This window comes from Odocoileus virginianus, chromosome 10 (genome assembly GCF_023699985.2).
Source record: "Odocoileus virginianus isolate 20LAN1187 ecotype Illinois chromosome 10, Ovbor_1.2, whole genome shotgun sequence".
Taxonomy (NCBI): Eukaryota; Metazoa; Chordata; class Mammalia; order Artiodactyla; family Cervidae; genus Odocoileus; species Odocoileus virginianus.
Window position 1 is genome coordinate 53,020,439 of NC_069683.1, and position 26,502 is coordinate 53,046,940.

Consider the following 26,502-nt stretch of genomic DNA (forward strand, 5'->3'; position numbering starts at 1 on the left):
ACGATAACCCTATATGCAAAACAGAAAAAGAGACACAGATGTATAGAACAGACTTTTGGACTCTGTGGGAGAAGGCGAGGGTGGGATGTTTCGAGAGAACAGCATCGAAACATGTATAGTATCTAGGGTGAAACAGATCACCAGCCCAGGTTGGATGCATGAGACAAGTGCTCGGACCTGGTGCACTGGGAAGACCCAGAGGGAGCGGGTAGAGAGGGAGGAGGGATCGGGATGGGGAATACATGTATATCCATGGCTAATTCATGTCAATGTATGACAAAAACCACTACAATATTGTAAAGTAATTAGCCTTCAACTAATAAAAATTTTTTTAAAAAATGTAAAAGACCACAATGAGATAACACTATGCATCTAGTAGAATGGCTAAAATGATCTTTGTAATTGATAACACAAAGTGCTGGTGAGGATACAGGGCAACCGGAACTCTCATTCAATGCCAGAGGGGATTCAGAATAAGCACAGCCCCTCTGGAAGTGGTTTAAAGATTTCTTACAAAGTGAAACATACTTCTGTCAAATCACTTCTAACAATAAAAGACCTCCCAGGTGTTTGCCCAAATAAACTTGAAACCTACATGCACCAAATAATCTGAATCTGTATGCAGATTTTTAGAGCAACTTCATTTCTATTTTCCCCAAATTGAAAAATACTAAATATCCCTCAACTGGGGAATAGATAAACAAATAGAATGTCTATCCTAATCCTAATCAGTCTCAAAAAGGAAAGAATTGCTGACATACATAACATGAATGAATTGCAAATACATGTGCCAAGTGAAAAAAGCCAGACTCAAAGGCTACACACTACATTGTTCTATTTATATGACGTTCTGAAAAGGCAGGGTACAGAGACAGAAACAAATCAGTGGTTATCAGAGCTGAGAGCAAGGGAAGAGGTAGACACAGAAAAATTATTCAGAGTGATAGAACTGTTCTCTATTGCACTGATGGTTAAACCACTGGATGCATTTGTCAAGACACACAGAATTGTATACTAATGTAGGTAAATTTTGCTCTATACACATTATTTCTCAATAGAAAAAATAGGAAAGAATCACTTTTGTCTTTGGGGTTCAGAGTCAACTGAAGGGTCAAGACTGGAAGCAGGGAGGTCCCTGGGTGATAGTGACATGACTTAGGCTGAAAAGTGCCCAGAATCTAGCAGTACATAGGTCATCAGTGGCCCTGGTGGACACAGCTTCAGTGAAGGTGCAAAGGGAGAGACAGACTGCAAGGGTGAGCAGTGGAGGTGAGCATGTGCAGACAGCCCTGGGTCCTGGATCACAAACAGCTCTTTCCAGTTCTCTTACCTGAGAACAAACTAGTGGTTACCTGTGGGGAGAGGGTTGGGGGAGGGGGCAGCTGGGGACAGAGATTAAGAGGCCAAAACTACTGGGTATAAAATAAAGTATCAGAATGTAATGTACAGCACAGGTAATATAATAAATATTTTATAACAACTTTCAATGAAGTATAATCTATAAAAATATCAAATCACTACATTGTATATCTGACACTAATATGACACGGTCAATCAACTATACAGTAAGTCTTTTACATATGAAATTTCAAGCTGCAAGCTTTCAAAGATGCAAACGTGCATTTGCATGTACAACCATGTGAAGTCTGTTCACGTGTCTGACATGCATTGTCACATGCATGCATCTTCTACAAGTGTTCATGCTTTTGTATACTTTATAGAGTACAGTACTGTGCAATACCGTACAGAGTACAAGAGTACCATATTTCTGTTTCAAGCCCAGAATGTCTGGAAGCAAACATAAAAGCAGCAGTGATGTTGCTGGTACAGTACTACCCAGACATCACTGGATCATTTTTTTCGAGAAGGTATATAGAATTGAACCCAGGAACCAGAGCCTGTGCCATCAAAGTCAGGCCGGAGTGACATTACAGCTCGCCCTCCATCCCCTGTTGCTGACGATCCATCATCTCTTACCATCTCCCACCCCCGCTCCCTCCTCCAGTTAGGAACGCTTCCTGCCTGTTCACTCGATGCCAGTCCCTGTATGCCAGCTATTATACTGTATTCCCGTGCTTTTCAAGGTATTGTACCGTCAGATTTAAAATGTTTTATTTTTTGTGTTTTTTAAATATATTATTTGTGTGAACAGTATTATAAACCTAATACAGTGTGGTGCTTATAGCCAATTGTGTTAGTTGGATACCTAGGCTAACTTTGTTAGACTTAGCAAACAAACTGGACCTACAAACACACTCTCTGAATGGAACTTGCTAGTATATAAAGGACTTGTTATATTTCCACCCATCAGTCAATCAACCAATAAGTAAATAAATAAACTTGCTTGGACCTTTCCCACAGAGTGAGCCCTCACATGGAGAAGAGTCTAGGCCTTTGGTGACCAATCATTCCGTTTTGCCTGGGACTTTCTCAGTTTCGACCAGAAAGTCCTGCGTCTAGAGAAACCACCCCCCTTCCTTCCCAGCTAGACCAGGACACCTGATCACGTAAACCTGGTCCCCGACCTGCCCCAGCTGAAGAGCTGTGCTCAGTTCAAGGCCCCGTGGTTCTTCCCTGTGGTAGAACTGGGGTCCCAGCCTTTCACCCTGTCAAGCCTCCGAGCTCCTCTCTCTGACACCGCTCACCCAGACGAAGATGCAGGAAGGCTGAGAGCAGAGCCACCCTCTGCTTTTTATGGCCCCTTGTTCAGCCATTGCATGAAGGCTCTTGGTCAGATGACTCAATAGCAAGAAGATACAAAAGAGGGATTTGGTCTCTCCCCCGCCTGAAGTTAGGAGCAGAGAACTTGGAACACACGTTGGCTCTCACTTCTGGAATGCCTCTCTAGAAACAGGCTCCTTGAGACACTCTGCTTTGGTCTAGTCCATCGTGATGTCTCCACCACTGCCGACCTGAAAAGCATTCTGTCCTTCACGTCTCGGCTCTGGTTGCCATCCCACCCACTCGCCTTGTGGATGTGTGTTTCTCCATCCCCTTAGTGCCTAAGGAGTCACGTGGCTTCCTCACACACACCAGGGGAGGGGTCTAGAGTCGTGCTTGCACGACCTGCCCCTTGACATTAAAGACGAGCTGGTTTGAATCCCAGCTTTGTCACTTACCGGCACCATGACCTTTGGTATGCCCAGGTATGCCCTCTGTAAGGTGGGTATAATGAATTCCTCTTCATTGGATCACTGTGAGAAGAAAACTTAATGAGATCATGTATGAAGAGGGGGAAAACTCATCACAACCCTTGGAACAGAGCAAGCGACAAATAAATGCAACTCTTGGTCTTATAAAACGTTTCCAAATGCTCAACAAAAGGAAAGTGGTTAATAAGTTAAGCTACAGCATGATTTATTATTTATAGAATACTGTATAACGAAGCCATTAAAAATAATGTTCTGAAGAATAGTTAATGGCACAGAAAAATATTCACAGTATAATTTTAAGAGAAAAAAATTCAAGCAATAAAACTCAGGCCCCAATTCTGTTCTGTAAAAATAAGTGTGTGTGTGTTGTACATGTGGATATGCGGGGGGGGAAGAAATATGGAAAATGTTCGCTGCTTTTTTTCTTTGCTAATGCTTTATATTCCTCTGTATTTGCAAATTTTCTCTGATTAGCATGTATTACTCTCATACCAATAGGTGTTGTTTTTAAAATTCAGTCATCAATTTTTTTCATTCAAAAAGTATTTTTCTAGCACACTGTATGTGCCTAGCAATACTCTAAACCCTGGAGATACTGTGATTAAAAAGTCAACAGGCAGGTTTTTCTCAAGATACCACCTTGCTTTGCATTTAATTCTCCTTAATTGTTTTATGCACTATCTTTGTCTCCACAAATAAACTAACTCCTTGAGGGAAGGAATCTTGTGATCCTCTTCTCTATGGCCCTATGATGCCACGCTCCATACACGTGTGCATGGAGTGCATAACTCAACGGTGCATTTCATTTCAGTACTTGGGATTGATTGAAAAGTGGCCAAGTTTCCTAAAACCAGTTATTATTGGAAGAAAAGAAGGGCTGCCTTCTTATCAGGGGCTATCTTTCCCTTTCCTCCCTTGTCCTGGGTGTGATGGGGTGGAACATACATGGCTGTCAGTGGGTTTTCCAGGAAGCAGAGGAATCTATGGACTGATGTCAGGGGAGCTTCTCTTTCTCCAGCTTCCAAAAGACACATCCAACCTCCCCTTTTCCCATATTTAAGCAACTTGAGAGCTCAAATCATGTCCTCTTAGATCAGGAGTTCACTCTTGTTTTTATAACAGGGATTCCTTGGACAGTCTTGTGAAATTTGTGAACCTATCTTAGAATAAAGGTTTTCAATGCCTAAAATAAATATGCAAGATTACAAAAAAAAACTAAATATACCAAAATACAGTTGTATTTAAATATATTCATGATATAGTGATAAATTTGATTTCTGTGTAACATTAAAAATGAAACATTACATTTTAAATACAGTCAAGTTAAATATCAGTTTTTAATTATTTATTTATTTTGGGCGGTGCTGGGTCCTCGTTGCCGCAGACTTCTCTCTAGTTGGGGAGAGCGGGGGCTGGTGCCCAGGCTTCTCACTGCGGCGGCTTCTCCTGTTGTGGAGCGTGGGCTCCAGGGTGCACAGGCTCATGGCTGTGTCACATGGGCCTAGTTGCTCAGAGGTGTATGGGATCTCCCAGGATCAGGGATTGAACCTGTGTCTCCTGCATTAGCAGGTGAATTCTTTACCACTGAGCCACCAAGGAAACCCCAATTTTAATTTTTAAAGACACACCCATATGAACACTTTTTGCTTACCTAGAATAAGAACATATTGGCAGACTGGTCTTTGACAAAATAAACACATGTCCTGCTGAACTCCAACTGATTTTTTTATGGTTACAAAGTTGAAAATCCAATCCTCAAAGATACAGTGTTTAAAATGAAATTAAAGTTTGTCAGCAACTTCACAGAGTAGAGATAATTGTCTCCCAGGGACCAGGATAACTCTTTAAGGCTTTTCAGTGAAACTTTAGTTAGACTGGTTGTTTTGGTCCTAAGATCAATGAATTCACCTTTGGCTAGCTGAACACTGTTGATTCAGTTTATATCAGAAAGAAAGAAAAAGAATGTGACTCTAGGGTTCAATTTTGCTACCATCAAGACAGAAATAACTTTTGCAGGAGTTCTAAAGTGTTTCCAGGTGTTTATAGATTACTCTTTTCAAATAAATTGACAGCATATTGTAACTCAACTCCACCGAGGTTAAAGCACTTCCCCCAACATTTGAAAGTTTGAAAGATGTTAGCCTCCTATCAGCCAAGAAAGCTCGTAATGTTTTTAGAAGCATTCATAATGATGATATCAAGGCCTTGAATTAAAAGAGTCATCTCGTTCATATGGTTTAAAACATCTGCCAGGTAAGCCAACAAACGCACAGACAAAATTCTTTCAAAGTGTTCCCAGAACGGATTTTCTTTTTCTTTTAGAATAAGTAAAACTTTCCTCTTGAATTCAATGAGCTTCTCTGTGATAGAGAAGCTCATTATTTTCTGCTATGGTTTCTTGATAAAACCTCTAAAAATACTGATTCAGAGACTGACTTTTGATAAAGCTGATGGCTTTTTATGGCTGTCAACAAAACTTCCCTCAGGATTTTGGAAAAACCAGAATATATCTGTTAAATGCAGCAAGTGATAACAACATAAAGTGCTCCCTTTTACACTAAAGTAGATGCACAACTAATCATCACAGGAGGTCCCATGCAAGGATCAGTAGATTTTCTGTCCAGTCAAGTTTGTTTGGGGGAAAAAAAAAAGAAGAAGAAGAAGCTACACCATCTCCAAAATGTACAAAATTCTTTGTATTTTCCAAGTCACCCACAGAACAAGAATTCTTTTTCGATGTGGGTCACCGTGAACAAAAGAAGGAGGTAGCTATATTGTAAGATGCTAGTAGTTGCATCCAGTGATTCACTGAGGAGAATGACAAAGCTGCCAATTCTTCCATAACCCACTTCAAAATACTCCACCAATTCTCCATGGGAACACCTCCCTTGACCTGAAGAGCCACTTCCAGTCCATTCTACATTCCCAGCTTTTGTGGTTTCAGGTTTCCCCAGTCACATGAGGCTTTTGTTTAGCACTTGGTAAGAAACTTCAAGAACTCTTCTGAAAAAGGTTTCCATGAAATGGCAAATCCGCGTTTTGAAGTATCCTGTGCTGTGCTTAGTCGCTCAGTCGTGCCTGACTCTTTACAGCCTCATAGACTGTAGCCCTCCAGGCCCCTCTCTCCATGGCGTTTCCCAGGCGAGAATCCTGGAGTGGGCTGCCATGCCCTCCTCCAGGGGATCTTCCCAAGCCAGGGATCGATCCCAGGTCTCCCACACTGCAGGTGGATTCTTTACCATCTGAGCCACCAGGGAAGCCCTTGAAGTATCCTACCTTTTTGAAACTGAGGTTCTTCATTCACATACACCAAAAAAACCTTCATTTTCTTTAGATGCATTTTTTTAGATGGGCAGACATGATGTATGCTTTCAGTCTTCCTGACTTCAAAATTCCTTTTGCAATAATACCTTCACAAAAGTAAAGAAATCATTGTGATCTTGTGTCCTCTTGCTTAATTAATGTCAATGAAACCAGGTATATAGTTTTCATAGACCTTCATTTCTTTGCCAGCTCAAGATAAATTGGGTCCATAAAAAAATAATAAAGTTAAAATATTTTTGTTCCAGTGACATTTTTTGAAATATAATGTTTTCTTTGTGGTTCCTAAGTGATTCGTTTGATAAATCTACCCAGAAGTGAATTATTTGTATGTTAATTAAGTAAAGTATAAAATATTCATTACATTTTTTGACAAGGAAGGAAGGCAGGTTTTATGATTAGTCAATGTTTGCATTAGTAACATCTTTTCACCTTTGTGTAGACCAGGGGTGACACCAGCTTCTCAGGAGTCCTGTTCTCCCTGGAATTTAGCTATTGCTTCATGTGAAATAATGATTCTCATTTCTCATATTGTCAATGTTTCCCACAAATGTATTTTTAATGTGTGACATTTTCACCAAATAATAGTGCAAAGACAACACGTGTATATACACTGTGCAGGTAAGACTTTACTTCACAACACAGAGAGAGTGTGCAAATGGAGAACAAAGAAGGAAAATCGAAGAAAGGACTATGCTACTCGGAGAGCCTACTGCACTGTCATGACCTGCATCACTTGCAATCTGTTAGCAATCACAAGAAGCTACTTTAAGTATCACATTTGACAGTCAGTGCGGCCACCAGACATGCTTGAACTCGCCTATGTCACCAAAAGCTGCATTCCCAAACAAGAGGGAAGAACTCACATTAAAGGGATTCAGATTTGCAAAAACTTCAGCAGACTATGAAAATGATTCCGCTCCTGTGCACTGACCCACAAACAATATGTTTAAGGGCTACTGGACTGCCTTGGGTCACCCTCCATGAGAATGTGAATTCACTGCCCAGTGGCCGCCCGCCCCATACACAGAGTTGCCAGACAGCAGCGGCCACACTGGAGGAGAATTTGTCAAGAAGTATCCCATGCTTCCAACGGCGACTAATAGCTCCTATAATTTCAATATAGTGATCAGCGTGAATGACATTTCCAGACATCTACCACAATTGTGATACCATGTGAAAATATCTGTGATTTCTATTAATGACAAAAATCACAGGTCATGCTAATACTGCCAGTCTGTTGCCACATTCATAATTGAAAGAAATGCTACATTTCAGATAAAGGATAGTAAAAATGAAGCTGTAATTTCTGCCTACACAAGAAGGCTCTCTGACTTCAAGTCCACAGACCCTGTAGGCCCATCAATCCAGTTAAGAACTTCTGTATTCCATGGACCATAGTGGTCCAAGAGAGTGGTTTCCAGATTTCAGATAAGAAATTTGAAAAAAAAGAGCAAATTTTTATAATGCCAAGTTTATTAAATGTAAAAATTTTTTCTTTGCTTTTAGAATGTTCTTTTGATGAAATGATAGAGACAGCAGGTGGTAACTGTATGTCTTTACTAGGTTAAAATTAAAAGTTGGCAACCCTATCACCAGTTCCCACGTGTGCTCGATGTTCTACTTGTGCAGTCGCTCAGTAATATCTGACTTTTTGTGAGCCCAGGGTCTGTAGCCCCCAGGTTCCTCTGTCCATGGAATTTTCCAAGCAAGAATACTGGAGTGGGTTGCCATTTCCTCCTCCATGGGAACTTCTCAACACAAGAATTGAATTCCCATCTCCTGTGCCTCCTGCACTGACAGGTGGATTCTTTACCAATGTGCCACCTGGGAAGCCAGTTCCCACATCCACGCCCTTAATGATGCATTTATTGGTCTAAGAAAGGCAAAAGCTGGGTCTCATTTGTCCAGGACCTCATGACAAACCCAATAAGCCCGAATATCTCTTCCCCTGAACAGAACCCTAGATTAGTCCACTTTTCCACTCCTCATCCCACTTCTCAGCTCTGAGCAAAACCCTGAACCATCTAAGGGTTCAGAGAAAACCCATTGTCTGAGCAAAGATTGATTTACTGGGTGGAAATATGACTCAGTCTGGCCAGTTGGGCCTGACAAGGATGTGGTTATGACTGGGTGTCTTCTATCTAGAAATGCCAGGGTCATCTGCCTCCCAAGCTCAGGCAGCTTGGGAGCCTTCCTCGGCAGAGGGAAGAGAAGAGAAATTGGCCCCTTGCTGGCATCCCAGGCCTGACCCCACTGTCCGGGAGACACACCACCACTGGACTTTCTGCTATGTGACATGGTTTAATTGTCCATGATGTTTGAGTTGGGAGAGTTCTCTAACTTGCAGGGGAAGTCATCCTAACTGACCCAGCTAGACACTTTGGGAAGCTTATAGGAATGAGCATTACCTCTTAAAAACAAGTTGCCTCACCAGGGTCCAAAATGAGCTTGCCCATCCCTATCTCTGCACATTATCTTACCTGCAGTCCTAACTCTAGCCACCCCCTCCCCATGCCTTGCTGATTTTGCCTCCTAAAAAGCCCCTCTAAAGTTTCCTATTTTTACCATGTCCATTGCCAACTCTAGCCCAGCCACTGCTATCTCTTGTACAATCTACAAGACCGGTGAGCACCATTAGGGACAAAAATATACTTACGAAAGACAAAGTTTACATATCTAATTTATAGGTATCATATAAAAGAGCATACTCTGCACATAATATAGTGATGTGAATAAAATTTCACCACACTTTCCTAATAATTTCAAATTGGTCAGCTATTTGATTAAAGAAATGGAACATTAATAAATTACTGCAAGTGGCACAGAAATAAAAAAAGGACTGGTGGGCACAGCCCATCAGCTGGGTTTCCTGTTCCTACTGGGGCCGCTTCCATACAGCAGCCAGTGATTTTGTTTCCATGCTGCTCGGTTCACATCACTTTCCTGTTTAAAACCTTACAGTGGTTTTCTGTTGCACTTAGAATACGGTGCAAACTCTTTAAATTACCTACAACGTCCAATAGAGCTCTGCATACCTCTTGCCTGGCTCCCTCACCTCCGCCCTCTCAGCTTCAGTCCCATGGGCCCTCCCACCCTCCCCCTCCTGTTCATCAACCTCCAGAGTCCGGATCACAGGCACGGCAGCTTTGCGTGTAAGCCCTAAGCCCCCAAATGCAATGTTTATAGGAGGCGGGGCCTTTGAGTGGTGATTAGGTTTAGATGAGTTCATGAGAGTGGGGCTTCCCTGGTGGCTCAGATGGTTAAAAAAAAAAATCTGTTTGCCAAGCCAGAGACCTGGGTTCGATCCCTGGGTGGGGAAGATTGCCTGGAGAAGGGAATGGCTACCTACTCCAGTATTCTTGCCAGGAGAATTCCATGGACAGAGGAGCCTGGCCGGCTACATAGTCCATGGAATCGCAAAGAGTCGACATGACTGAGCGACTAACATGTCTTTTGTTTTTTATGAGTAGGGTCCTTACGATGAGATTAGTGCCCTTGTAAGAAAAGGAAGAGACTAGAACTCACTCTCTCTTTCTCTTTTTCCCCTCTCTCTCCCTTCCTCTCTGTCTGCTGCGCAAAGACATAGGAAGAAGGCAGGCATCTGCAAAGTCGGCAGACAGACCTCACCAGACAACAATCCTTCTGACACCTTGATCTTTGATTTCTCAGCCTCCCAACTGAGAAACAAATGTTGGTGGTTTAAGTCATCCTGTCTGTGGGATTTTGTGCAGCAGCAAAAACGGGCTAAGACAACTCACCAAGAGTATCGGCTAGAGAATCAGAGACCCGCCCTCATTCCGGTTCTGCCGCTGACTGGGGTGCTTCCCTGGGCTGCGTACATGACATCTCGACGCTTCCATTCCCCATTTATAAAATGGGATAGCAGGAGTATAAACTACATGGAGTTGCCATGAGGATTCAGTGAGATAATATATGTAAGGCTTTTAGCTTTTCATGTGTTAGCACAGAATAAACATTCAACAACAAGGACCTTTATTTTTGTTTGACTTGCTGTCACAGAGCTGAAGCAGAGCCTCGGAGATTACATAATAAACAATCTGATTTAACAGATAAGGAAACATGCTCCAAGGAGGCTCCAGTGGCAGAACCTTCAGGAGCCAAGCTGATGATTCTCCCAGGCGCCATTTGCAATGTACCCTGGTTCTCTGCTCGGACAGCTCAAGGCTCTCTCAGGGCTGAGAAAAAGTATGAAGAAGGAGCAGACTAGAGCTTCTTTCGTTCAGGTCCAGGGGGGACTGGGCTATGGAGTGAATGTGGAAAGGACCAGGTGAGTGCTTCTCTGCCCCAAGAGAATATCCATTCCCCAAGAGCGTGAAAAGACACAGCCCAGGAGAATGTCCTAATTAATACAGAACCATCTGCCTTTTTTTGCAGAGGGGGCGGTGGGGGAGGGCTTCCCTGGTGGCTCAGACAGTAAAGAATCTGCCTGCAATGCAGGAGACCCTAATTTGATCCCTGGGTCAGGAAGATTCCCTGGAGAAGGGAAAAGCTACCCACTCCAGTATTCTTACATGGAGAATCCCATGGACAGAGGAACCTGGCCGGCTACAGTCATGGGGTCACAAAGGGTCAGACGTGACTGAGAGACTAACACTTCACTTTATTTTGCATCTCTTTTTTACCGGGCTTTCCTGGGAAGGACATCCAGGCTATTTATTGGGCTTTCTTTGAAAACTGGGACCAACAGAGATTAATTTCTTACTAATGGCATCCTCATCCTGCTGATACCCAAAGGACAACCTGTGAGGACGCAATTCAGAAACAGCTTCACATGCACACACATACACTTGAACAAAATCTAGGTTCCTGGCTGCCTGCCTGAGCAGCTTCTTGACAACAACTGGGAAGAAGAGAGAGCAGGAGACAGACAGACAGACAGACAGAGATGAACCTATAAGAGGTCCATCTGCCCATGGAGGCGACACAGTCACTTCTATAGAGCATCCTTGCCCTGGAGAAAAGATTTAAGGAAACAGCCAAGCAGACTTAAGGAAAAATTCCAAGCCTACTAATTGAAATCTGTTGTATTTTCTTCCTGTCGGAGAACACTTCTGCACGAGGCAATCAGCTTCTGCCTTATGTAAACAGAAACAGAAAAACCTTTCAAGAGACAGGTTAAGTTTAGCAGAGAGGCCTGGCTCTGTGACACACGGCCCACATCTCCTTCCCCGTTGTCTTTGTGATGAGACATGTCAGACTCCTCCAGACTGAAGGCCCCTCTGTTCCTTCCTGATAATGACAATCTCCGTGATAAGATGCAGCTGCTCCCAGGATGCACTGCGCTCTCTGCAAAAACCACTCACTCTGCCTGCAGCCCCCTCCCCTGGCCTCTTACCCAACCTCCTCCACTGCTGTTTGCCTGCAAGGTGGCCTCATAACATCAGCCCCTGCTGGAAGCCTAATCTGCTGTCCCCAGGAGGCTTAAAGAACTTCCTCCAGTGGATTCCAGTGGCACCTTGTTCCCACCCCTGTTGTGACAATGATCACACTGCTGTAACTCCTGCTTCTAAGACACATTCTTCCCCACATTGTTATGTTCTGATGGGTCATGGCACCCACTCCTATTGTGATAATAATGATTATGCTGCTCATATGTTTCAATTCTGAAACACTATATTTTTTCACATTTGAATGTTTCTAAAAGTGGGACATTTTGCAACAATGTGTACATTTAGTATGGTTGTATTTCTGATTTTTTTTTTTTTTTTTTTTTTTTGCTTCTGAAAAGCTGTTATTATGTTGAGAGTGCATTTTAAAAATAAGAAATAATAGTACTTATTCATGTGTCCCACTTCCCCTCTCCACTATGAACTACAAGGAGCAGGACCTGTGTTCTGCCCATCTTGGGTCCCCACCCCTTCACAGAGAGCTGGGAGTACTGCTCAATAAATGTTGGAGGGAGGGGGACAGTGAGAGAGGGAGGAAGGAAAACAAGGAAGGGAAATCTCTTCCACTGCAATTTAGAAATTGCCATCACACTTGCTCAGATTTAGTTTGATTTCCCATCAGAAGGCACCAGGCTTTCTCCTGGAGAGATCTGCCTTGGAGTTTCCTCCCTCCTGCTGTCTGGGCGCTCCTGTCTATTACAGAGCCTCAGCACAACACAGGGGTAATCAGCCAGGAGGGGCAGGTGCTATGAAGGGAGAGACTGATCAGGGGGAACCTCAGGGTCATCCTTCAATTCAGCTTCACCAGGCAGGAGACTTCTGTGGACTCTGCATCCCACAAGACCTCCACCACATCTCCACGCCTTGTCTGGCCCACCAAGCGGGTCAAGCTCTGGCCTTTTGCCTACCCTTCCTGCCTTATTTCCCAAGACTGCAGTCAGCTGGGTTTCTCATTTTCCCCCACTCGTGCCTTGCCGGTGACATTTCCCCGGCCCCCAGTTATCCCGTGACCTCTTTGATCTCTCTGTCCTCCCAGACCTCACTGTCCCCTGAATAGCCCCTGCTGCCTGAACTAGAACAGTCTGAACTACTGGTTTTTCTGTAGTTGATGTTTTACAGTATTTCCCACAGCAGAGCACATCAGAGCATCTAAGCACCTAATTAACACTCACACAGAGGATGAAAACAAACAATATGCTGAGCAGATGTGGCAGGCTCCTCCTCCCTTTAACAGTTCCTTGGTCCACACTTGCTTATACTCCCAAGCCAAACAAATCCCTCTCTCTGAGGCCCCTGGTCCATTGAGAATTATGCCCTTGTCCCTGATTTTTCCAGGTATTTTACTGGAGATACGCATCGACCACGCTCCAAGCAGCCCCTAGAATCCTGGGCACCAGCAAACGTGTCTCTGAACTGACCTCTCTCCTTCTTAGCTACTGCATCTCTCTTACAGGTTTGTCTCTGTTCCTCTTGGATAATCACCTTTGCAGCCTCCTCAGTGATGCTAAAGTTAAAGTGGCATTAGAGGTGGGAGAAGGGGCATCTGAATTACACTGTTGGTTTATGTGGAATCCACAGCCAGCTGACTCTTTTAGGTTCTGTGAGTGTGTTCAGTTCAGTCCAGTTCAGTCACTCAGTCGTGTCCAGAGCTGCTGTCAAATCAGGGTTTTCATCCTTGACGTGAAACTGATTTTGTAAACCTGAGGCGTGTCATTTACATTTGTCCCTCTTAAATTCGATCATGTTTAGCCTAATCCTTCCGGCTGGTGGTGGTCATTCTGAGGCTTCATTCCACCTTTCAATTCCTCAGCAGGGTGGAAGCAAAGGGTACCCAGACTTTATGGTGACCTCCATGAAGAAATTAACAGCATGTCTGTATCTTTATCTCACTTCTTAGCCCTGGGTTACCACTGGACCTAGCCAGCTGCAGCCTTTAGCACTCATTTTTATAAAAATGGGACATGCCTGGTAATTACCATCTTATCCCAGCCCAGCTCTACCCTTGGGCTCCTCCCATAGTCTCAGTAAACAGAACTGTCATCACCCCAGCAGGCGGCCAAGACAGGAAAGGCATTCCTAATTCCTCTTTCCCCTCCAGCCCCCACACAAAATCATTCCTTAGTCTCACCAACTGATGCTACCTCCTAAATAGACAAAAATTGCTGAACCACCGCTGCCTCTGACACTTCAGCCCACCATTGTACATTCTTCTCCCTCCTTCATCTATTTAACTTCCACATTTCAGGCCTCAGCTTAAACCTCACTCACTCCAGGAAGAATTCCTATCTCATAGATTAGACTAGGGGCTGCAACCACCTATGAGTTCTCTCTCCTATCACCCTATCTCACTGCATGTTGTGGCTTGTGCTTCTCCTTCCAGCTACATCCAGGTTCTGTGACAATGGGGAAGGAGTCTGGTTTGCTCATCATCATGTTTCCAGCATATTGTTGTTGTTCAGTCACTAAGTCAAGTTCGACTTTTTGAGACACCATGGACTGCAGCATGCCAGGCTTCTCTGTCTTTCACTGTCTCCCAGAGTTTGCTCAAGCTCATGTCCATTGAGTTGATGACGCTGTCCAACCACCTCATCCTCTGTCACCCCCTTCTCCTCCTGCCCTCAATCTTTCCCAGCATCAAGGTCTTTTCTAATGAATCAACTCTTTGCATCAGGTGGCCAAAGTATTAGAACTTCAGGTTCAGCATCAGTCCTTCCAATGAATATTCAGGGTTGATTTCCTTTAGGACTGACTGGTTTGATCTCCTTGCAGTTCAGGGGATTCTCAAGAGTCTTCTCTGATACCACAGTTCAGTTCAGTGGCTCAGTCATGTCCGACTCTTTGCGACCCCATGGATCACAACACACCAGGCCTCCCTGTCCGTCACCAACTCCCAGAGTTTACACAAACTCATGTCCATTGAGTCAGTGATGCCATCCAACCATTTCATCCTTTGTCGTCCCCTACTCCTCCCACCTTCAATCTTTCCCAGAATCAGTGACTTTTCAAATGAGTCAGTTCTTCGCATCAGGTGGCCAAAGTATTGGAGTTTCAGCTTCAGCATCAGTCCTTCCAATGAATATTCAGGACTGATTTCCTTTAGGATTGACTGGCTGGATCTCCTTGCAGTCCAAGGGACTCTCAAGAGTCTTCTCCAACACCACAGTTCAAAAGCATCAATTCTTTGGTGCTCAGCTTTCTTTATAATCCAACTCTCACATCCATACATGACTACTGGAAAAACCATAGCTTTAACTATACAAACCGTTGTCAGCAAAATAGTATCTCTGCTTCTTAATATGCTGTCTAGGTTTGTCTTAGCTTTCCTTCCAGGGAGTAAAGCATCTTTTAATTTCATTGCTGCAGTCACCATCTGCAGTGATTTTGGAGCCCAAGAATATAGCAGATACTCAATAAGTAGTAGATACTCAACAAATATTTCTTGAATTATTGACCTTTATAGGGCAAGTTTTAAATCATTGGTAAGTGGTTTTGCTCAAAGCCCATGAAACATTTTGGAATGAAAGGAAGAATACAGCTTTGGCTTCTGATGAACAGTGGGAGTCAACATCACTTAATTTCCTTGAGCCTCAGTTTTCTCATCAGAAAATCGAGAATAAAATTTCATCATGTGAGCCTGTCACAATGCTCAAAGGAAATTATGTATATGAATGTGTTCCCAAATTAAAAGATATGGTTCAGGTACAAGTATAACTGTGGACGTTCCATCCCTCTAGGAGTGGCCCCATCCTAACTTCAGAGGTTGTACCAGACACTCCCATGGGCTCACCCTTGAGCACTGGTTCTCATTAGTTTGGATCCAGTACTAAGTCCAGCAGGACCTTTTTTCTTCCTTCTCAACCTTGTCTGCGCTTCTCATTCTCCTACATTCCTGGGCCATTTCCAGAAGCTTTCATAATCACTACTTCCATTGCACTCTCTTGGTGAAGGGTTTAATGATCCTGAAGGCCCTAGAAATACATTGAATTAAAACACAAAATGAATGGCATTGTGCATTTTAGTGAAACAGCAATTAGGAGCGGCAGTCACCATGTACTCAGGAGGGCAAGAGAGCCGAGGAGAAAAGGAATAAAGTGACCTCATAAAGACACTTAATTTCATTACCACCAGACACAGTTTCCCATTATTGCTCTTGGTGTTTAATGGTTTTATGATTCCATCTATTGATGCTTAGCTAGTTCATTAACTGTGCTGCTAAAAATACAATTATCTCCAACAAAACCTTCATCACTAATAAAAGGGAGGGGAAAAAAGACCTCCATCATTACAAGAAAGCAGTGGGGTGGACATACCTGAGTAGTATGTAACTCCTTGGCCCCAAAGTTTTCATGGGTACTGAGACTATAACCACACACATTTCATGTAACAAGTTTTAAATTTTAGTCAAACAACTGCCCTATTATTTAGCCTGCTCCAACTAACAATTGTACAGATGACAGTTGGCTTTGTCATTGTCAGATGACATTGGCTTTGACTGAGTCATCCGAGTTAACCCATCACAGTGCTGGTGACAAATGAGATCTATGAAGATCTGCTTAACTGTTCATTCACCCAGTAGGTGTTTACTAAGCCCCTACTGGATGCCAAGCTTTAGTTATGCAGACAGTGATACCTAACACAGACAGGGTCCTGTTTTCTGACATTCTGACAGCCTAGTAGACAATGTGTGAATGTCAAGACCACAGGAAGGAGAATTCCAACAATTGAACTAGGACTCAAAATGGACCTCAGCTCCCAATATGGAGTGGGGGAGGAGAAAGTGGGTGTCAGCAGGGCAGAAGGTGAGCATGGTTTTCCATCTCATTTAGCATAAAGCCATTACAGTGCCCTCCCGGGCCCTGCAGACTGTGTCCTTAAGAGTCACCCTCTTTATCTGTCTTCCTTGCCTACAAGGGGTGAGAGGGGAAACCAATGCAAGTAACCCAGATCTGCAGTCCAGAGGGGGCCAGGGCCTAATAGAAACTTGTGTAAAGGTTTTCAGGTGTCCTGCTTGTTCCAAGGGGTCTCTTTTTTCTTTGGAACCCAAACTTCCTTTGTCAGGCTGTCTCCAGGGCTTCATTTCCTATCACCATCGTCCCTCAGTATCCACAGGGGTTTGGTTTCAGGGTCCCCTGCAGATACCAAAATTCAAGGCTTTAGGCTGCTATCCTGCCAAATGACAGTACGGTCTGCCTTTCATATCTGTGGGTTCTAAATCCATGGTTGGTTGAATTCCTGGATGCAGACATGGGGGGCCCACTGTACCTCTCCCCTTGGACACTCTGCTCTGGCCCCAGCAGCTTTGCAACTTCTGTGTGTCTGCCTATAATCTTCTTCCTCCAGATAGTGCCAGATAATCCCTCACTCTTTCTGTGAAACCACTTCTCAGTGAAACATTTCCTGCACACCCACCCACTCTCACCACTCCCTACCCCGTTCCCTGTTTTATTTTTCTCTGTAAGTCTTACCACCATCTGTGATACTGTTATTTTCTTGATATGTTTGCTGTCTATTTCTCCCAACTAAAATATGGGTTCTTAGGGGACAAGGACTTTCTGTTTTGTTCACTCCTGATTCCCCAGTGCTACAGCAGTGTCTGGCTTGTAGAAGGTACTCAATAAATACTTGTTAGCTGCCTGAATGTACTTATTATTTATCTACGGTCTCTCAGCCCCAAGGCCACCCTCCATATACTGCTCTGTAAGGCCTATGCTCCTTTGTCAGCTGACTTCCTCAGAAGACTTCTCAGTGAAAAGATGCTAGGGGAAACAGAAGGCAAGAGAAAGGCAGATGCCATTGTTCTTCCTCCATCTCTCTCAGTCCTTCCCTCTTTTCTCCTTCCCCTGGTGATGTCTCTAAAGCCACTGTGTTATTTCCATCATCCCAACTCCAGCTGAAATAGTCCCTCTTCCATAGTTGGGGCTCTTGAGGCTGTGACCCCTCTTTCTGTACTCCCAGATCCTGGTAATATCCCTCCTCCTCCCCTTTTTTCCCCAACCCCAGCTGTCGTAGCTTCTTCCAGCAGGTAGTAAGCTCTGGGGTGGGACTTCCCTGGTGGTCCTGTGACTAAGACGTTGTCCTCCCAATACAGGGGGCCCAGGTTCGAAAACCAGCCAGGGAATTAGATCTCACATGCCACAACTAAAGATCCTGCAACTAAGACCCAGCACAGCCAAGTAAAAAGACAAAAATAAGTATTTAGGAAAATTAAATTAAAAAAATAAATTCTGGGGCGCCTCACAATAACCCTTTTGCAGCCCCAGACTTCCAACACCTGCACATTCCAAATCCTGTGTTAAATCCTCTCTGTCTGATATACCTAGTGTGGATTCCATTTTCATGAACTTGGGAAAGGAAATCAAGGCACGAGCACAGTTCTATAGACTAAGTCAATGCGGAGGAAAGGACAAAGCTCTGACAGAGGCTGTCCAACACTCCCTAACTTTGAGAGCAAAGACACTCCAAGAATAATGAGGATGCCCAGCAGCAGGGACTGGTCTGCCAGATGCCAGCTGAAGGTTGGTCATACTTGATGCTGGGATAGACACCGAGGCATGTGCCTGGTCTCCAACAGGCTGGGCTCCAGAAAGCCTGAACCACACACAGACCCCAGTGGATCCAGTCAAGAGTCCATGACACTCTCCATCCCAGGCCTGGGAGCATCTGCATCATGGCAACCACCAGAGTGATTCTCAAGGTTATCATCTAATTGTGTTGGTGATTGCTTCATGCCTCACGTACTTCTCTCTCAGCAACTCATCTCTGTGGCCAAAGTTGAGACAATTCGGAGCTTATTTGTGCTTTTTTTCTTTAGTGTGTCTGAGGTTGAGATATATGCATTTAATTGGTAATTGGCACTCAAATTTTCCCAGAAAAGCTGTTATCTGTAGTCCATCTAATAATCAATGGTAACTTAAAATTGAAGAACTGTGGTATTAACAAGAAAAACTGAGTACCTTGTTGTGGTCTAGGCCCTGTTCCACTGCCTTATCCTTTCATACTAGAAACAGCCCTATCGGGAAAGTGTAGCGCTCTAGAGGTGGGGTTGGCGCTGCAAAGCCACTGTTCTATTCCACCCAATATGCTACCCATCCTCATATTTATGACCAGGAGGAAGGGTTGAGGAGCAGCTTCTGGTATCATCTTCTGGTGTGAGCAGTCAGCATCCTACCAGGCCAGTAGTCAGCGCCCTAAGTAATATCTAGAAGCAAAAGAAAGAAGATGCTCACTCTCCCAGGGGTCTTTCCAATGGGGCTGTGGACCCAGTGAGCATCTGCTCTGCAATGTAGAAGGATGAGTTTGAGCTGGGCCTGCCCTCCAGGTGGCTCCATCCCAGTTAGGGAGAGAGGTGCCTGGGGAAAGATAAGTGACCATGGGAAGTATTGTCAATGACAGAGAAATAGGACAATGTGTGTGAACAAGGTTCCCAAGGAGAGAAAACATTCCAGAACTGTACTTTTCTTTGCGCTTCCGTTGCCTCTGGGGAGAGAGTTTCTGAGTGTCAGGAAATGTGCTGGCTCTTTGGCTTTGTTGCAATCCTCACAAATGACTTCAGAATACAATACAGGCCTTGTCCTCCCCACCTTATATATGCTGTGGACCACTCAGGTGGTGAACAGTCAAGCTGGACTTGAACCTCCATCTGCCCTGTCTTCAGTGTTTGTGTGCATGCAGGCTCACACACACACACACACACACACACACACACACGCCTTATCTGCTGTCTACAGGGGCAATTTTTTTTTTTTTTTTGAGAAAGCAACATAGAACATATTGCCAGATGCATTCAGAGTAGCCAAATCTTCCATAATCTTTCCAAGGTATTTTACTGTTTGCAAAAGAAAATGGATTTTTGTGGGGTTTTCTATCGTTTTGTTTTGTTACAATGAGAAGCCTGTTTACAAAGTAAAGCAAACAAGTTGTAAGACCTGAGATTTATTCTTTACCTGGTGAGCAAGCTTCCTGTGGAAACGGGGCTGCACAGAAAGAATGACTTGGTCCTCGGCGCTGGCTTCTGCTCCAGGGAGCCCACTCTGTTTGGCATTGGGCTGGGGCACCTGGGAGACAGCAGGGTTACTAAGTGCCAATCCACCAGGGGCTCCCCATCTGGCCACCAAATGCCTCAGGCTCAGGTCTTCACTCCTGTAACAGACACGCATCCAACACCTACAGGGCAACAGGCACTGGAGACGATAAAATAGCTCTGATGTCAAGATGCTCAGTCTGATGAAAGAGACTGAACGGAAGTTATTTAGTAGAATACAACTTAAGAAGTGCTAAGTCACTTCAGTCATATCAGACTCTTTGTGACTCCATGGACCATAGCCCGCCAGGCTCCCCAATCCATGGGATTCTCCAGGCAAGAATACTGGAGTGGGTTACCATGCCCTCCTCCAGGGGATCTTCCCCACCCAGGATCAAACCCACATCTCCTGTATCTCCTGCATTGGCACACAGGTTCTTTACCACTAATGCCATCTGGGAAGCCCCAGAGTACAATGTAAGAAGTGCTAAACCACAGTCTGTGGGAGCACTCGGTGTGGGGAGCAACTAATTCTGTAGGAGTGGAGCAGGCAAAAGAAGGTGCTAAGAAAACTATAACAAAATTGGAGATAGAAAACCGAGACTGAAGGTTATGGGGAATAGATAAGGCAAGGGAGAGAATTCCTGCCAGAGGGCACAATAAGAGAAAAATCAAGAACAGACACCCAAAGCAATCTATAGATTCAATGCAATCCCTATCAAGCTACCAACACTATTTTTCACAGAACTAGAACAAATAATTTCACAATTTGTATGGAAATACAAAAAAACCTCAAATAGCCAAAGCAATCTTGAGAAAGAAGGATGGAACTGGAGGAATCAACCTGCCTGACTTCACACTATACTACAAAGCTACAGTCATCAAGACAGTATGGTACTGGCACAAAGACAGAAATATAGATCAATGGAACAAAATAGAAAGCCCAGAGATAAATCCACACACCTATGGATACCTTATCTTTGACAAAGGAGGCAAGAATATACAATGGAGGAAAGACAATCTCTTTAACAAGTGGTGCTGGGAAAACTGGCCAACCATTTGTAAAAGAATGAAATTAGGACACTTTCTAACACCATACCCAAAAATAAACTCAAAATGGATTAAAGATCTAAATGTAAGACCAGAAACTATAAAACTTCTAGAGGAAAACATGGGCAAAACACTCTCTGATATAAATCACAGCAGGATCCTCTATGACCTACCTCCCAGAAATAAAAGCAAAAATAAACAAATGGGACCTAATTAAACTTAAAAGCTTTTCTACAATGAAGGAAACTATAAGCAAGGTGACAAGATGGCCTTCAGAATGGGAGAAAATAATAGCAAATACAGCAACTGACAAAGAATTAATCTCCAAAATATACAAGCAACTCCTGCAGCTCAATTCCAGAAAAATAAACGACACAATCAAAAAATGGGCCAAAGAACTAAACAGACATTTCTCCAAAGAAGACATACAGATGGCTAACAAACACATGAAAAGATGCTCAACATCACTCATTATTAGAAAAATGCAAATCAAAACCACAATGAGGTACCATCTCTCGCCAGTCAAAATGACTGCTATCAAAAAGTCTACAAACAATAAATGGAGATGGTGTGGAGAAAAGGGAATCCTCTTACACTGTTGGTGGGAATGCAAACTAGTACAGCCACTATGGAGAACAGTATGGAGATTCCTTAAAAAACTGGAAATAGAACTGCCATACAACCCAGCAATCCCACTGCTGGGCATACACACCGAGGAAACCAGATCTGAAAGAGACAGGTGCACCCCAATGTTCATCGCAGCACTGTTTATAACAGCCAGAACATGGAAGTAACCTAGATGCCCATCGGCAGACAAATGGATAAGACAGCTGTGGTACATATACACAATGGAATATTACTCAGCCATCAAAAAGAATGCATTTGAATCAGTTCTAATGAGGTGGATGAAACTGGAACCTATTGTACACAGTAAGTAAGTCAGAAAGAAAAACACCACTACAGTATTTTAATGCATATATATGGAATTTAGAAAGATGGTAACAATGACCCTATATGCAAGACAGCAAGAGACACAGATGTAAAGAACAGACTGTTGGACTCTGTGGGAGAAGGCAAGGGTGGGATGATTTGAGAGAATAGCATTGAAACATGTATATTACCATATGTGAAATAGATCGCCAGTCCAGGTTCAATGCATGAGACAGGGCGCTCAGGGCTGGTGCACTGGGATGACTCTGAGGGATGGGATGGGGAGGGGTGGGAGGGGGGATCAGGATGGGGGACATCCATGGCTGATTCATGTGAACGTATGGCAAAATCACTACAATATTATAAAGTAATTAGCCTCCAATTAAAATAAACTAATTTTTTAAAAAAAGGAACAGATAATGGGATTTCTCAGACTGTTCAGTGGTTAAGACTCTGTGCTTCCAATTCAGGAGGCACAAATTCAATCCCTGTTCGGGGAACTAAGATCCCACATGCTGTGCTGTGCAGCCAAATAAAATAATAATAATAAATAAATAAAGTTTGCATCTTGTGACATTTTAAAAAACTACAAAATAATAATAATTTTTTTTTAAAGAATAAATGTGCAGATCAGTGGGCACTATGAAATTGGAACACACTTGTTAGGGAGGGGAGGTGTGCCATGGATCAGATCTGGGGATTAGTCCTAGATGGATGAGCTGTCATTTTTTTAAATTTTTTAATTCCTGTTTGAGCACAGACTGATTTATTTCAGGCCCTGACTTAATTGATATTTTATTTATACACTTACACCTGCAACAATTTCAAATGAGAGCAGGTACCTGAAATGAGAATAACGTATGTGAAAGCACTTAGAGAACTGTGAAGTGTTATACAAACTACTGCTTACATTGTTTTGCATTGTTCTAAGATTCAATTTCTAAGATATCAATTTCTGCCTGTACCTATTCACGGAGTCCCTGTCAGGGCACAGCGCACAGTGGGACCAGGAGCTGGGAGGGCTGGGGGAGGGAGGACACACGATACTTCCCCAAACTCCTGTCCCCTGGTCAGATTACTCACCTATCATCACCTGGTGGACATCAGTCCTTCTTAGACCAATAAGGAGATGGCGAGACCATAAACCCTTCCCCGGCAGGCCCCTCACTAAACCACAGCCCTGTCTCAATGGTGTTGTGTGGCTGAAAGGTCAGTGACAATTTCTCACCCCAGCTCTCCACCTGTGTGGCCTGGGGGTTCCATAGTCCTCTAGACCTCAGTGTTCTCCTTCGGAACATTCAGAGGTCATGGTGATATCTGCACAGTTTTCTCTGTTTCCTGGGGCCTCTAAACAGAATTCAGAATCAAAAACTCTCTCTTCACAGCAAACTCATGTAGTCGTACTGGCCACACCAGGAAAGATGAAATAGAAACCAGTAGGAGAGTGAAGGAGAGGGAGATGACCCTCCAGGAATCTACATTCTAACACGGACTCTGCTCACCACCTTGGGTGTGACCTTGAGCAACACTTGACTGACTTGTTTTCCTCTCCTGACCAAAAAAAAAAAGACTGTCAGGAAAACCCTAAACCTCAACTTATCCAATAGTCAACCCAAATGCTACATCAGTTCATTCAGTAAATTTGTAATGAGTATCTGTTTGCTGGCAATGTGCAACACACTAGTCTGCAAAGATTTTTTAATAATAGCTTTTAAATAAAATATTTGTAAATGATAATAAGACACAGCCTCTCAGAATTCATGTAGAATTCTAGCCAAGATAAAAATATGAATATTTCCACAATGTTAAAATTTAGTAGTATTTGACTGTATGATGTGCATAAATGTATGTAACCTATGTTTCCTATGTTTTATATTTCATTGTTTCCTGATGTTTTTGTTCCATAAACGACACTGTAATAACCAACTTTGTCCATAAGTCTCTTCATTTCTATTTCTATTGAATATATTCCTAAGATGCAGCAAGATTACATAAAGTGGTGTGAAAGTTTTCAATATTCTTGATTAAAACAGTAAAAAAGGTGAATATTTCCTATTTAAAGTCGGTGATTTTCCTGGAGTCTTTTGAAGTAGACAATTACAAAACCGTGATACAAGTGCTATGTTAAGATTTTAGAGCAAGTTCCTAGAAGAAGACTAGGCAAATGTGTTAAGTCGCTTCAGACTCTGCGACCCCCATAGACTGTAGCCCGCCTGGCTCCTCTGTCTATGGGGATTCTCCAGGTGAGAATACTGGAGTGGGTTGCCATGCCCTCTGCCAGGGGATCTTCCCAACCCGTTTGCAGGAGGTTTCTTTACCACTAGCACACTTGACAAGCCCCGGCCTAGGGACATAGTCGGTGCTGAATAAACACTTCTTGAACTAACAAAGGTCTTAAGAACAGGGCATTGTGAAAGCACTTAGGAGAGGTCCCAGCCCACGGATGGGGTCAAGAAAAGCGTCCTGAGAGAGGAACTCCTGATGCCTGTTATTGCATCACTGCCACATTGGAGGGAAACCCAGGCTGGGAGCTGGCAGGAGACCTACCCTCTAGGGAGTGTAGGCAAGAGAGCCATGGACCCGTCCCCACCCTCTTCCAATATACAAAGGTAGACTGAAGTGCTACGATGTCAATGCTGCATTTGCCAAAAGATGAGCTGTAAGATGTTCTCAGGCCTGGGAGCAGTGGTGGCGCTGGGGAGAGAATTGGTTATGGGAGCAGAGACGTCCCCACTCCAAGTGAAGTGCTGACAAACACCACCACATGGTCCACATCTACCTGCTGAGGGCACCCCACTGCTTGCAGCCTAATTTTCACTGAGTCACTGACTGTCTTGTTCAGTAGAAGCACTGCAGAATCTGGGCTAAATTACTTGTTGTATCTCCTTCCCACAATTTCCTGATGGAATCATCTTATCAATCAGGCATTTATCTTCATGTCAGAAAAAGGAGCTCTCGCAAGACCAGCTCCAACCACTCAATCTAACCCATGCAGAATTCTAGTCAAGATGAAAACAAGGATGACGTCACTTTCTACCTGGTGGGAGTACGAGCTTGAAGAGGCTTTGGGAATCTGGTTGTTAATGCGTGTGGAGTCACAGCGGAGGGCAGCGCACTAGCTTTGATGGTAATTGAAGCTGCAGCTGACTCTGGGCTCCACCACTCACTAGCTTTTGGACTGTGGGCAGGCCACCTGAGCCTCAATTTTCTCTTGCAGTAGAGCACTTGGAGGGGTAATATGAGCTCCAGTGGAGCAGACACACCATGGAAAGTTCAGGAGCTGAGGGTCGAATTCTAAGCTGGCAGCATAGCAGACACACTGGCCACATCACTGGAAGTGCACCCTGCTGGATGCTCTGGGTGGCGCATCTCCGAAGAGCCCACAGTAGCAGAACAGGTGTCACTCAAATTTGATCCTTTGAGGAGGGTTGAATAGAGTGTGTATGAAGAGCCAACTAATTAGAAAAGACCTTAATGCTGGGAAAGATTGAGGCCAGGAGGAGAAGGGGGTGTCAGAGGCTGGGATGGTTGGATGGCATCACTGACTCAATACACATGAGTTTGAGCAAACTCCAGGAGACAGTGAAGGACAGGGGAGTGTGGCGTGTTCTACAGTCCATGGAGTTGCAAAGAGTCCAGATACAACTGAGCAACTGAACAGCAACAAAAACAAGAAGGCGTGGGCAGGGCAGAGGGAGACCTTGGGAAACAGTGCAGTGCTCTGGAGCTAATAACAGCTTGTACCATCCTACAGGAGCAAGGGTGGGAGTAGTCGCTAGAGCCCAGATGCAGAGAGCCATATATGGAAAGAACTTCCCAGCAGGAGCTGTGACCTTCAGCAGAGGGATGCCGGAAGACAGTGCAGCCTAACAGGAAGAGGATCAGAGGAACAAAGGCCCCCACCTCTCTCTCCTGCCTCTCACTAGTCTCCTGCCAGTGCTCGCCATTGGCCAAACTCAAGCAGATGACAAAAGCCAAAGAAGCCCTCTGATACTGTCTATACCGGTCAACCATCTGGGGCAAAAGCAGGTTGAAGGGGGTGAGAGACTACATCTGGAGGGAGAAACAGAAGCTCTTTAGCACACCCCATAAAAGCAACCCAGGAGAGTCAACTTGGAACACATACCAAAGCAATGAGGACAAAGAGACAAGTTTACAACCGTCTCAGTCAAGTAAGATCTCTCTGGCTTCTGACCTCTCTCCTCCTCTCCTGCCCACCCCAGAGGGGTCAGAAATCACAGAGGGTCAGCAGAACTGAGGGTAGGAAAGGAGGTAGAAAGCATGGAGGAGAGCGCTGACTGTGAACCTTTCCCACTGCAAGCTTTTAGCCTGATGGGGATGTGAGTGGAGAATGTATTCGTCAGAGGAGGTTGGGCTGCAGAAACAAACAGACGCAAACATTTAGTTACTCAACCTAATAGAGGATTATTTCTTGCTCATAAAACAGTGCAGGGAAGTTCCAGGTTAGGGTAGTGAGGAAGGCAGGAGGCTTTGCTGCACACAGTTCAGTTCAGTTCAGTTGCTCAGTCATATCTGACTCTTTGCGACACCATGGACTGCAGCACACCAGGCTTCTCTGTCCATTACCAACTCCCAGAAGTTGCTCAAACTCATGTCC

General features: G+C 44.0%; 1 long non-coding RNA gene across 5 annotated transcripts in view; it reads right to left on the bottom strand.

Moving 5' to 3' along the window:
* The window catches only part of LOC110130341 (uncharacterized), a 131,370-nt gene that overhangs the window by 27,648 nt on the left and 77,220 nt on the right, over positions 1 to 26,502 (bottom strand). For 3 of the 5 annotated variants that reach the window (XR_011490034.1, XR_011490038.1, XR_011490037.1), the window contains exon 2: positions 3,120 to 3,194. This is a non-coding gene — a long non-coding RNA (uncharacterized lncRNA). Of the gene's footprint in view, positions 1 to 3,119; positions 3,195 to 16,194; positions 16,281 to 19,827; positions 20,022 to 26,502 lie in introns of those variants that run through there. The other 2 variants (XR_011490035.1, XR_011490036.1) reach the window with 2 other exon arrangements.